This window comes from Narcine bancroftii, chromosome 9, assembly GCF_036971445.1.
Source record: "Narcine bancroftii isolate sNarBan1 chromosome 9, sNarBan1.hap1, whole genome shotgun sequence".
Lineage (NCBI taxonomy): Eukaryota > Metazoa > Chordata > Chondrichthyes > Torpediniformes > Narcinidae > Narcine > Narcine bancroftii.
In genome coordinates, this window is record NC_091477.1 from 2,332,058 (window position 1) to 2,346,319 (window position 14,262).

A 14,262-nucleotide genomic window follows, 5' to 3' on the forward strand; every position below is an offset into this window, starting at 1 on the left:
TCCTGATTCCTGATATTTTCATAAATAATTGTACACATTCTCCTCAGTCCTGATATTTTCATAAATCCTTGTAGAGTCTCCTCAATCTTGATAATTTCATAAATCTTTGTAGCGTATCCTGAGTCCTGATATTTTCATAAATAATTGTATACAGTCTTCTCAGTCCTGGTAATTTAATAAATCCTTGTAGAGTCTCCTCAGTCCTGATATTTTCATAAATCCTGGTGGAGTCTACTCAGTACTGATATTTTGATAAATGCTTGTAGAGTCCCCTCAGTCCTGATATTTTCATAAATCCTTGTAAAGTCTCCTCAGTCCTGATATTTGCATAAATCCTTGTAGAGTCTACTCAGTCCTGATATTTGCATAAATCCTTGTAGAGTTTCCTCAGTCCTAATTTTTTCAGAAATCCTTCTAGAGTGTCCTCGGTCCTGATATTTTCATAAATCCTTTTAGAGTCTTCTCAGTCTTGATAATTTCATAAATCTTTGTAGAGTATCCTGAGTCCTGATATTTTCATAAATAATTGTGTACAGTCTTCTCAGTCCTGGTATTTAATAAATCCTTGTAGAGTCTCCTCAGTCCTGATATTTTCATAAATGCTTGTAAAGTATGCTCAGTCCTGATATTTTTTTAAATCCTTGTGGAGTCTCCTCGGTCCTGATATTTCCATAAATCCTGGTGGAGTCTACTCAGTATTGATATTTTCATAAATGCTTGTAGAGTCCCCTCAGTCCTGATATTTTCATAAATCCTTGTAAAGTCTCCTCAGTCCTGATATTTTCATAAATCCTTGTAGAGTCTCCTCAATCTTGAGAATTTCATAAATCTTTGTAGAGTATCCGGAGTCCTGATATTTTCATAAATAATTGTATACAGTCTTCTGAGTCCTGGTAATTTAATAAATCCTTGTAAAGTCTCCTCAGTCCTGATATTTTCATAAATCCTGGTGGAGTCTACTCAGTACTGATATTTTCATAAATGCTTATAGAGTGGCCTGAGTCCTGATTTTTTCATAAATCCTTGTAGAGTCCCCTCAGTCCTGATATTTTCATAAATCCTTGCAGAGTCTCCTCAGTCCTGATATTTTCATAAATCCTTGTAGAGTCTCCTCGGTCCTGATATTTTCATAAATCCTTGTAGAGTCTCCTCGGTCCTGATTTTTCATAAATCCTTGTAGGGTCTCCTCTGTCCTGATATTTGCATAAATCCTTGTAGAGTCTCCTCAGTCCTGATATTTGCATAAATCCTTGTAGAGTCTCCTCAGTCCTGATTTTTTCATAAATCCTTGTAGATTGTCCTCAGTCATGATATTTTCATAAATCCTTTTAGAGTCTCCTCAGTCTTGATAGTTTCATAATTCTTTGTAGAGTATCCTGAGTCCCGATATTTTCATAAATAATTGTATACATTCTCCTCTGTCCTGGTAATTTAATAAATCCTTGTATACCCTCCTCAGTCCTCATATTTTCATAAATCCTGGTGGAGTCTACTCAGTACTGATATTTTCATAGATGCTTGTCGAGTTGCCTCAGTCCTCATTTTTTCAGAAATCCTTGTAGAGTCTCCTCAGTCCTGATATTTTCATAAATCCTTGTAAAGTCTCCTCAGTCCTGATATTTTCATAAATTCTTGTAGAGTCTCATCAGTCCTCATATTTGCATAAATCCTTGTAGAGTCTCCTCAATCCTGATATTTTCATAAATCCTTGTAAAGTCTCCTCAGTCCTGATATTTTAATAAACCCTTGAAGAGTCTCCTCAGTCCTAATATTTTCATAAATCTTTATAGCGTCTCCTCAGTCCTGACATTTTCATAAATCATTGTAAAGACTCCTCAGTCCTGATATTTTCATAAATCCTTGTAGAGTCTCCTCAGTGCTGTTATTTTCATAAATCCTTGTAAAGTCTCCTCAGTCCTGATATTTTCATAAATCCTTGTAGAGTCTCCTCAATCTTGAGAATTTCATAAGTCTTTGTAGAGTATCCTGAGTCCTGATATATTCATAAATAATTGTATACAGTCTTCTCAGTCCTGGTAATTTAATAAATCCTTGTAGAGTCTCCTCAGTCCTGATATTTTCATAAATCCTGGTGGAGTCTACACAGTACTGATATTTTCATAAATGCTTGTAGAGTCCCAGCAGTCCTGATATTTTCATAAATCCTTGTAGAGTCTCCTCAGTCCTGATATTTTCATAAATCCTTGTAAAGTCTCCTCAATCTTGATTTTTTCATAAATCCTTGTAGAGTCTCCTCAGTTCTGATATTTGCAAAAATCCATGTAGACTCCTCAGTCCTGATTTTTTCATAAATCCTTGTAGAATGTCCTCGGTCCTGATATTTTCATAAATCCTTTTAGAGTCTGCTCAGTCTTGATAATTTCATAAATCTTTGTAGTGTATCCAAAGTCCTGATATTTTCATAAATAATTGTATACAGTCTTCTCAGTCCTGGTAATTTAATAAATCCTTGTAGAGTCTCCTCAGTCCTGATATTTTCATAAATCCTGGTGGAGTCTACTCAGTACTGATAATTTCATAAATGCTTGTAGAGTCCCCTCAGTCGTGATATTTTCATAAATCAATGTAGAGTCTCCTCAGTCCTGATATTTTCATAAATCCTTGTAGAGTGTCCTCGGTCCTGATATATTCATAAATCCTTTTAGAGTCTCCTCAGACTTGATAATTTCATAAATCCTTTTAGAGTGTCCTCAGTCTTGGTAATTTCATAAATCTTTCTCGAGTATCCTGAGTCCTGATATTTTCATAAATAATTGTATACAGTCTCCTCAGTCCTGGTAATTTAATAAATCCTTGTAGAGTCTCCTCAGTCCTGATATTTTCATAAATGCTTGTAAAGTCTCCTCAGTCCTGATATTTTCTTAAATCCTTGTGGAGTCTCCACGGTCCTGATATTTCCATAAATCCTGGTGGAGTCTACTCAGTATTGATATTTTCATAAATGCTTGTAGAGTCCCCTCAGTCCTGATATTATCATAAATCCTTGTAAAGTCTCCTCAGTCCTGATATTTTCATAAATTCTTGTAGATTCTCCTCGGTCCTGATATTTTCATAAATCCTTGTAGAGTCTCCTCAGTCCTGATATTTGCATAAATCCTTGTAGAGTCTACTCAGTCCTGATATTTGCATAAATCCTTGTAGAGTTTCCTCAGTCCTAATTTTTTCATAAATCCTTCTAGAGTGTCCTCGGTCCTGATATTTTCCTAAATCCTTTTAGAGTCTTCTCAGTCTTGATAATTTCATAAATCTTTGTAGAGTATCCTGAGTCCTGATATTTTCATAAATAATTGTGTACAGTCTTCTCAGTCCTGGTAATTTAATAAATCCTTGTAGAGTGTCCTCAGTCCTGATATTTTCATAAATCCTGGTGGAGTCTACACAGTATTGATATTTTCATAAATGCTTGTAGAATCCCCGCAGTCCTGATATTTTCATAAATCCTTGTAGAGTCTCCTCAGTCCTGATTTTTTCATAAATCTTTGTCGAGTATCCTGAGTCCTGATATTTTCATAAATAATTGTATACAGTCTCCTCAGTCCTGGTAATTTAATAAATCCTTGTAGAGTCTCCTCAGTCTTGATAGTTTCATAATTCTTTGTAGAGTATCTTGAGTCCTGATATTTTCATAAATAATTGTATACAGTCTCCTCAGTCCTGGTAATTTAATAAATCCTTGTAGAGTCTCCTCAGTCCTGATATTTTCATAAATACTGGTGGAGTCTACTCAGTACTGATATTTTCATAAATGCTTGTAAAGTCTCCTCAGTCCTGATATTTTCTTAAATCCTTGTGGAGTCTCCTGGGTCCTGATATTTCCATAAATCCTGGTGGAGTCTACTCAGTATTGATATTTTCATAAATGCTTGTAGAGTCCCCTCAGTCCTGATATTTGCATAAATCCTTGTAGAGTCTACTCGGTCCTGATATTTGCATAAATCCTTGTAGAGTCTCCTCAGTCCTAATTTTTTCATAAATCCTTCTAGAGTGTCCTCGTTCCTGATATTTTCATAAATCCTTTTAGAGTCTTCTCAGTCTTGATAATTTCATAAATCTTTGTAGAGTATCCTGAGTCCTGATATTTTCATAAATAATTGTGTACAGTCTTCTCAGTCCTGGTAATTTAATAAATCCTTGTAGAGTCTCCTCAGTCCTGATATTTTCATAAATCCTGGTGGAGTCTACACAGTATTGATATTTTCATAAATGCTTGTAGAGTCCCCGCAGTACTGATATTTTCATAAATCCTTGTAGAGTCTCCTCAGTCCTGATTTTTTCATAAATCTTTGTCGAGTATCCTGAGTCCTGATATTTTCATAAATAATTGTATACAGTCTCCTCAGTCCTGGTAATTTAATAAATCCTTGTAGAGTCTCCTCAGTCCTGATATTTTAATAAATTCTTTTAGAGTCTCCTCAGTCTTGATAGTTTCATAATTCTTTGTAGAGTATCTTGAGTCCTGATATTTTCATAAATAATTGTATACAGTCTCCTCAGTCCTGGTAATTTAATAAATCCTTGTAGAATCTCCACAGTCCTGATATTTTCATAAATACTGGTGGAGTCTACTCAGTACTGATATTTTCATAAATGCTTGTAAAGTCTCCTCAGTCCTGATGTTTTCTTAAATCCTTGTGGAGTCTCCTGGGTCCTGATATTTCCATAAATCCTGGTGGAGTCTACTCAGTATTGATATTTTCATAAATCCTTGTAAAGTCTCCTCAGTCCTGATATTTTCATAAATTCTTGTAGATTCTCCTCGGTCTTGATATTTTCATAAATCCTTGTAGAGTCTCCTCAGTCCTGATTTTTTCATAAATCTTTGTCGAGTATCCTGAGTCCTGATATTTTCATAAATAATTGTATACAGTCTCCTCAGTCCTGGTAATTTAATAAATCCTTGTAGAGTCTCCTCAGTCCTGATATTTTAATAAATTCTTTTAGAGTCTCCTCAATCTTGATAATTTCATAAATCTTTGTAGAGTGTCTAGAGTTCTGATATTTTCATAAATAATTGTATACAGTCTCCTCAGTCCTGGTAATTTAATGAATACTTGTAGAGTCTCCTCAGTCCTGACATTTTCATAAATCATTGTAAAGACTCATCAGTCCTGATATTTTCATAAATCCTTGTAGAGTCTCCTCAGTCCTGTTATTTTCATAAATCCTTGTAAAGTCTCCTCAGTCCTGATATTTTCATAAATCCTTGTAGAGTCTCCTCAATCTTGAGAATTTCATAAATCTTTGTAGAGTATCCTGAGTCCTGATATTTTCATAAATAATTGTGTACAGTCTTCTCAGTCCTGGTAATTTAATAAATCCTTGTAGAGTCTCCTCAGTCCTGATATTTTCATAAATCCTGGTGGAGTCTACACAGTATTGATATTTTCATAAATGCTTGTAGAGTCCCCTCAGTCCTGATATTTTCATAAATCCTTGTAAAGTCTCCTCAGTCCTGATATTTGCATAAATCCTTGTAGAGTCTACTCGGTCCTGATATTTGCATAAATCCTTGTAGAGTCTCCTCAGTCCTAATTTTTTCATAAATCCTTCTAGAGTGTCCTCGTTCCTGATATTTTCATAAATCCTTTTAGAGTCTTCTCAGTCTTGATAATTTCATAAATCTTTGTAGAGTATCCTGAGTCCTGATATTTTCATAAATAATTGTGTACAGTCTTCTCAGTCCTGGTAATTTAATAAATCCTTGTAGAGTCTCCTCAGTCCTGATATTTTCATAAATCCTGGTGGAGTCTACACAGTATTGATATTTTCATAAATGCTTGTAGAGTCCCCGCAGTCCTGATATTTTCATAAATCCTTGTAGAGTCTCCTCAGTCCTGATTTTTTCATAAATCTTTGTCGAGTATCCTGAGTCCTGATATTTTCATAAATAATTGTATACAGTCTCCTCAGTCCTGGTAATTTAATAAATCCTTGTAGAGTCTCCTCAGTCCTGATATTTTAATAAATTCTTTTAGAGTCTCCTCAGTCTTGATAGTTTCATAATTCTTTGTAGAGTATCTTGAGTCCTGATATTTTCATAAATAATTGTATACAGTCTCCTCAGTCCTGGTAATTTAATAAATCCTTGTAGAATCTCCACAGTCCTGATATTTTCATAAATACTGGTGGAGTCTACTCAGTACTGATATTTTCATAAATGCTTGTAAAGTCTCCTCAGTCCTGATGTTTTCTTAAATCCTTGTGGAGTCTCCTGGGTCCTGATATTTCCATAAATCCTGGTGGAGTCTACTCAGTATTGATATTTTCATAAATCCTTGTAAAGTCTCCTCAGTCCTGATATTTTCATAAATTCTTGTAGATTCTCCTCGGTCTTGATATTTTCATAAATCCTTGTAGAGTCTCCTCAATCTTGATAATTTCATAAATCTTTGTAGAGTGTCTAGAGTTCTGATATTTTCATAAATAATTGTATACAGTCTCCTCAGTCCTGGTAATTTAATAAATCCTTGTAGAGTCTCCTCAGTCCTGATATTTTCATAAATCCTGGTGGAGTCTACACAGTATTGATATTTTCATAAATGCTTGTAGAGTCCCCGCAGTTCTGATATTTTCATAAATCCTTGTAGAGTCTCCTCAGTCCTGTTATTTTCATAAATCCTTGTAAAGTCTCCTCAGTCCTGATATTTTCATAAATCCTTGTAGAGTCTCCTCAATCTTGAGAATTTCATAAATCTTTGTAGAGTATCCTGAGTCCTGATATTTTCATAAATAATTGTATACAGTCTTCTCAGTCCTGGTAATTTAATAAATCCTTGTAGAGTCTCCTCAGTCCTGATATTTTCATAAATCCTGGTGGAGTCTACACAGTATTGATATTTTCATAAATGCTTGTAGAGTCCCCGCAGTTCTGATATTTTCATAAATCCTTGATGAGTCTCCTCAGTCCTGATTTTTTCATAAATCTTTGTCGAGTATCCTGAGTCCTGATATTTTCATAAATAATTGTATACAGTCTCCTCAGTCCTGGTAATTTAATAAATCCTTGTAGAGTCTCCTCAGTCCTGATATTTTAATAAATTCTTTTAGAGTCTCCTCAGTCTTGATAGTTTCATAATTCTTTGTAGAGTGTCTAGAGTTCTGATATTTTCATAAATAATTGTATACAGTCTCCTCAGTCCTGGTAATTTAATGAATACTTGTAGAGTCTCCTCAGTCCTGACATTTTCATAAATCATTGTAAAGACTCCTCAGTCCTGATATTTTCATAAATCCTTGTAGAGTCTCCTCAGTCCTGTTATTTTCATAAATCCTTGTAAAGTCTCCTCAGTCCTGATATTTTCATAAATCCTTGTAGAGTCTCCTCAATCTTGAGAATTTCATAAATCTTTGTAGAGTATCCTGAGTCCTGATATTTTCATAAATAATTGTATACAGTCTTCTCAGTCCTGGTAATTTAATAAATCCTTGTAGAGTCTCCTCAGTCCTGATATTTTCATAAATCCTGGTGGAGTCTACACAGTATTGATATTTTCATAAATGCTTGTAGAGTCCCCGCAGTTCTGATATTTTCATAAATCCTTGTAGAGTCTCCTCAGTCCTGATTTTTTCATAAATCTTTGTCGAGTATCCTGAGTCCTGATATTTTCATAAATAATTGTATACAGTCTCCTCAGTCCTGTTAATTTAATAAATCCTTGTAGAGTCTCCTCAGTCCTGATATTTTAATAAATTCTTTTAGAGTCTCCTCAGTCTTGATAGTTTCATAATTCTTTGTAGAGTATCTTGAGTCCTGATATTTTCATAAATAATTGTATACAGTCTCCTCAGTCCTGGTAATTTAATAAATCCTTGTAGAGTCTCCTGAGTCCTGATATTTTCATAAATACTGGTTGAGTCTACTCAGTACTGATATTTTCATAAATGCTTGTAAAGTCTCCTCAGTCCTGATAATTTCTTAAATCCTTGTGGAGTCTCCTGGGTCCTGATATTTCCATAAATCCTGGTGGAGTCAACTCAGTCCTGATATTTTCATAAATCCTTGTAAAGTCTCCTCAGTCCTGATATTTTCATAAATGCTTGTAGAGTCCCCTCAGTCCTGATATTTTCATAAATCCATGTAGAGTCTCCTCAATCTTGATAATTTCATAAATCTTTGCAGAGTATCCTGAGTCCTGATATTTTCATAAATAATTGTATACAGTCTTCTCAGTCCTGGTAATTTAATAAATCCTTGTAGAGTCTCCTCAGTCCTGATATTTTCATAAATCCTGGTGGAGTCTACTCAGTACTGATATTTTCATAAATGCTTGTAGAGTCCCCTCAGTCCTGATATTTTCATAAATCCTTGTAAAGTCTCCTCAGTCCTGATATTTGCATAAATCCTTGTAGAGTCTACTCAGTCCTGATATTTGCATAAATCCTTGTAGAGTCTCCTCAGTCTTGATAATTTCATAAATCTTTGTAGTATATCCTGAGTTCTGATATTTTCATAAATAATTGTATACAATCTCCTCAGTCCTGGTAATTTAATAAATCCTTGTAGAATCTCCTCAGTCCTGATATTTTCATAAATCCTGGTGGAGTGGACTGTGTACTGATATTTTCATAAATGCTTGTAGAGTCCCCGCAGTTCTGATATTTTCATAAATCCTTGTAGAGTCTCCTCAGTCCTGATATTTGCATAAATCCTTGTAGAGTCTCCTCAGTCCTGATTTTTTCATAAATCCTTGTAGAGTGTCCTCGGTCCTGATATATTCAAAATTCGTTTCAGAGTCTCCTCAGACTTGATAATTTCATAAACCTTTGTAGAGTATCCTGATTCCTGATATTTTCATAAATAATTGTACACAGTCTCCTCAGTCCTGATATTTTCATAAATCCTTGTAGAGTCTCCTCAATCTTGATAATTTCATAAATCTTTGTAGAGTATCCTGAGTCCTGATATTTTCATAAATAATTGTATACAGTCTTCTCAGTCCTGGTAATTTAATAAATCCTTGTAGAGTCTCCTCAGTCCTGATATTTTCATAAATCCTGGTGGAGTCTACTCAGTACTGATATTTTGATAAATGCTTGTAGAGTCCCCTCAGTCCTGATATTTTCATAAATCCTTGTAAAGTCTCCTCAGTCCTGATATTTGCATAAATCCTTGTAGAGTCTACTCGGTCCTGATATTTGCATAAATCCTTGTAGAGTCTCCTCAGTCTTGATAGTTTCATAATTCTTTGTAGAGTATCTTGAGTCCTGATATTTTCATAAATAATTGTATACAGTCTCCTCAGTCCTGGTAATTTAATAAATCCTTGTAGAGTCTCCTGAGTCCTGATATTTTCATAAATACTGGTTGAGTCTACTCAGTACTGATATTTTCATAAATGCTTGTAAAGTCTCCTCAGTCCTGACAATTTCTTAAATCCTTGTGGAGTCTCCTGGGTCCTGATATTTCCATAAATCCTGGTGGAGTCTACTCAGTATTGATATTTTCATAAATCCTTGTAAAGTCTCCTCAGTCCTGATATTTTCATAAATTCTTGTAGATTCTCCTCGGTCTTGATATTTTCATAAATCCTTGTAGAGTCTCCTCAATCTTGATAATTTCATAAATCTTTGTAGAGTGTCTAGAGTTCTGATATTTTCATAAATAATTGTATACAGTCTCCTCAGTCCTGGTAATTTAATGAATACTTGTAGAGTCTCCTCAGTCCTGACATTTTCATAAATCATTGTAAAGACTCCTCAGTCCTGATATTTTCATAAATCCTTGTAGAGTCTCCTCAGTCCTGTTATTTTCATAAATCCTTGTAAAGTCTCCTCAGTCCTGATATTTTCATAAATCCTTGTAGAGTCTCCTCAATCTTGAGAATTTCATAAATCTTTGTAGAGTATCCTGAGTCCTGATATTTTCATAAATAATTGTATACAGTCTTCTCAGTCCTGGTAATTTAATAAATCCTTGTAGAGTCTCCTCAGTCCTGATATTTTCATAAATCCTGGTGGAGTCTACACAGTATTGATATTTTCATAAATGCATGTAGAGTCCCCGCAGTTCTGATATTTTCATAAATCCTTGTAGAGTCTCCTCAGTCCTGATTTTTTCATAAATCTTTGTGGAGTATCCTGAGTCCTGATATTTTCATAAATAATTGTATACAGTCTCCTCAGTCCTGGTAATTTAATAAATCCTTGTAGAGTCTCCTCAGTCCTGATATTTTAATAAATTCTTTTAGAGTCTCCTCAGTCTTGATAGTTTCATAATTCTTTGTAGAGTATCTTGAGTCCTGATATTTTCATAAATAATTGTATACAGTCTCCTCAGTCCTGGTAATTTAATAAATCCTTGTAGAGTCTCCTGAGTCCTGATATTTTCATAAATACTGGTTGAATCGACTCAGTACTGATATTTTCATAAATGCTTGTAAAGTCTCCTCAGTCCTGATAATTTCTTAAATCCTTGTGGAGTCTCCTGGGTCCTGATATTTCCATAAATCCTGGTGGAGTCAACTCAGTATTGATATTTTCATAAATGCTTGTAGAGTCCCCTCAGTCCTGATATTTTCATAAATCCTTGTAGTCTCCTCAGTCCTGATATTTTCATAAATGCTTGTAGAGTCCCCTCAGTCCTGATAATTTCTTAAATCCTTGTGGAGTCTCCTGGGTCCTGATATTTCCATAAATCCTGGTGGAGTCAACTCAGTATTGATATTTTCATAAATGCTTGTAGAGTCCCCTCAGTCCTGATATTTTCATAAATCCTTGTAGAGTATCTTGAGTCCTGATATTTTCATAAATAATTGTATACAGTCTCCTCAGTCCTGGTAATTTAATAAATCCTTGTAGAATCTCCACAGTCCTGATATTTTCATAAATACTGGTGGAGTCTACTCAGTACTGATATTTTCATAAATGCTTGTAAAGTCTCCTCAGTCCTGATGTTTTCTTAAATCCTTGTGGAGTCTCCTGGGTCCTGATATTTCCATAAATCCTGGTGGAGTCTACTCAGTATTGATATTTTCATAAATCCTTATAAAGTCTCCTCAGTCCTGATATTTTCATAAATTCTTGTAGATTCTCCTCGGTCTTGATATTTTCATAAATCCTTGTAGAGTCTCCTCAATCTTGATAATTTCATAAATCTTTGTAGAGTGTCTAGAGTTCTGATATTTTCATAAATAATTGTATACAGTCTCCTCAGTCCTGGTAATTTAATGAATACTTGTAGAGTCTCCTCAGTCCTGACATTTTCATAAATCATTGTAAAGACTCCTCAGTCCTGATATTTTCATAAATCCTTGTAGAGTCTCCTCAGTCCTGTTATTTTCATAAATCCTTGTAAAGTCTCCTCAGTCCTGATATTTTCATAAATCCTTGTAGAGTCTCCTCAATCTTGAGAATTTCATAAATCTTTGTAGAGTATCCTGAGTCCTGATATTTTCATAAATAATTGTATACAGTCTTCTCAGTCCTGGTAATTTAATAAATCCTTGTAGAGTCTCCTCAGTCCTGATATTTTCATAAATCCTGGTGGAGTCTACACAGTATTGATATTTTCATAAATGCTTGTAGAGTCCCCGCAGTTCTGATATTTTCATAAATCCTTGTAGAGTCTCCTCAGTCCTGATTTTTTCATAAATCTTTGTCGAGTATCCTGAGTCCTGATATTTTCATAAATAATTGTATACAGTCTCCTCAGTCCTGTTAATTTAATAAATCCTTGTAGAGTCTCCTCAGTCCTGATATTTTAATAAATTCTTTTAGAGTCTCCTCAGTCTTGATAGTTTCATAATTCTTTGTAGAGTATCTTGAGTCCTGATATTTTCATAAATAATTGTATACAGTCTCCTCAGTCCTGGTAATTTAATAAATCCTTGTAGAGTCTCCTGAGTCCTGATATTTTCATAAATACTGGTGGAGTCTACTCAGTACTGATATTTTCATAAATGCTTGTAAAGTCTCCTCAGTCCTGATAATTTCTTAAATCCTTGTGGAGTCTCCTGGGTCCTGATATTTCCATAAATCCTGGTGGAGTCAACTCAGTCCTGATATTTTCATAAATCCTTGTAAAGTCTCCTCAGTCCTGATATTTTCATAAATGCTTGTAGAGTCCCCTCAGTCCTGATATTTTCATAAATCCATGTAGAGTCTCCTCAATCTTGATAATTTCATAAATCTTTGCAGAGTATCCTGAGTCCTGATATTTTCATAAATAATTGTATACAGTCTTCTCAGTCCTGGTAATTTAATAAATCCTTGTAGAGTCTCCTCAGTCCTGATATTTTCATAAATCCTGGTGGAGTCTACTCAGTACTGATATTTTCATAAATGCTTGTAGAGTCCCCTCAGTCCTGATATTTTCATAAATCCTTGTAAAGTCTCCTCAGTCCTGATATTTGCATAAATCCTTGTAGAGTCTACTCAGTCCTGATATTTGCATAAATCCTTGTAGAGTCTCCTCAGTCTTGATAATTTCATAAATCTTTGTAGTATATCCTGAGTTCTGATATTTTCATAAATAATTGTATACAGTCTCCTCAGTCCTGGTAATTTAATAAATCCTTGTAGAATCTCCTCAGTCCTGATATTTTCATAAATCCTGGTGGAGTGGATTGTACACTGATATTTTCATAAATGCTTGTAGAGTCCCCGCAGTTCTGATATTTTCATAAATCCTTGTAGAGTCTCCTCAGTCCTGATATTTGCATAAATCCTTGTAGAGTCTCCTCGGTCCTGATTTTTTCATAAATCCTTGTAGAGTGTCCTCGGTCCTGATATATTCAAAATTCGTTTCAGAGTCTCCTCAGACTTGATAATTTCATAAACCTTTGTAGAGTATCCTGATTCCTGATATTTTCATAAATAATTGTACACAGTCTCCTCAGTCCTGATATTTTCATAAATCCTTGTAGAGTCTCCTCAATCTTGATAATTTCATAAATCTTTGTAGAGTATCCTGAGTCCTGATATTTTCATAAATAATTGTATACAGTCTTCTCAGTCCTGGTAATTTAATAAATCCTTGTAGAGTCTCCTCAGTCCTGATATTTTCATAAATCCTGGTGGAGTCTACTCAGTACTGATATTTTGATAAATGCTTGTAGAGTCCCCTCAGTCCTGATATTTTCATAAATCCTTGTAAAGTCTCCTCAGTCCTGATATTTGCATAAATCCTTGTAGAGTCTACTCGGTCCTGATATTTGCATAAATCCTTGTAGAGTCTCCTCAGTCTTGATAGTTTCATAATTCTTTGTAGAGTATCTTGAGTCCTGATATTTTCATAAATAATTGTATACAGTCTCCTCAGTCCTGGTAATTTAATAAATCCTTGTAGAGTCTCCTGAGTCCTGATATTTTCATAAATACTGGTTGAGTCTACTCAGTACTGATATTTTCATAAATGCTTGTAAAGTCTCCTCAGTCCTGACAATTTCTTAAATCCTTGTGGAGTCTCCTGGGACCTGATATTTCCATAAATCCTGGTGGAGTCTACTCAGTATTGATATTTTCATAAATCCTTGTAAAGTCTCCTCAGTCCTGATATTTTCATAAATTCTTGTAGATTCTCCTCGGTCTTGATATTTTCATAAATCCTTGTAGAGTCTCCTCAATCTTGATAATTTCATAAATCTTTGTAGAGTGTCTAGAGTTCTGATATTTTCATAAATAATTGTATACAGTCTCCTCAGTCCTGGTAATTTAATGAATACTTGTTGAGTCTCCTCAGTCCTGACATTTTCATAAATCATTGTAAAGACTCCTCAGTCCTGATATTTTCATAAATCCTTGTAGAGTCTCCTCAGTCCTGTTATTTTCATAAATCCTTGTAAAGTCTCCTCAGTCCTGATATTTTCATAAATCCTTGTAGAGTCTCCTCAATCTTGAGAATTTCATAAATCTTTGTAGAGTATCCTGAGTCCTGATATTTTCATAAATAATTGTATACAGTCTTCTCAGTCCTGGTAATTTAATAAATCCTTGTAGAGTCTCCTCAGTCCTGATATTTTCATAAATCCTGGTGGAGTCTACACAGTATTGATATTTTCATAAATGCATGTAGAGTCCCCGCAGTTCTGATATTTTCATAAATCCTTGTAGAGTCTCCTCAGTCCTGATTTTTTCATAAATCTTTGTCGAGTATCCTGAGTCCTGATATTTTCATAAATAATTGTATACAGTCTCCTCAGTCCTGGTAATTTAATAAATCCTTGTAGAGTCTCCTCAGTCCTGATATTTTAATAAATTCTTTTAGAGTCTCCTCAGTCTTGATAGTTTCATAATTCTTTGTAG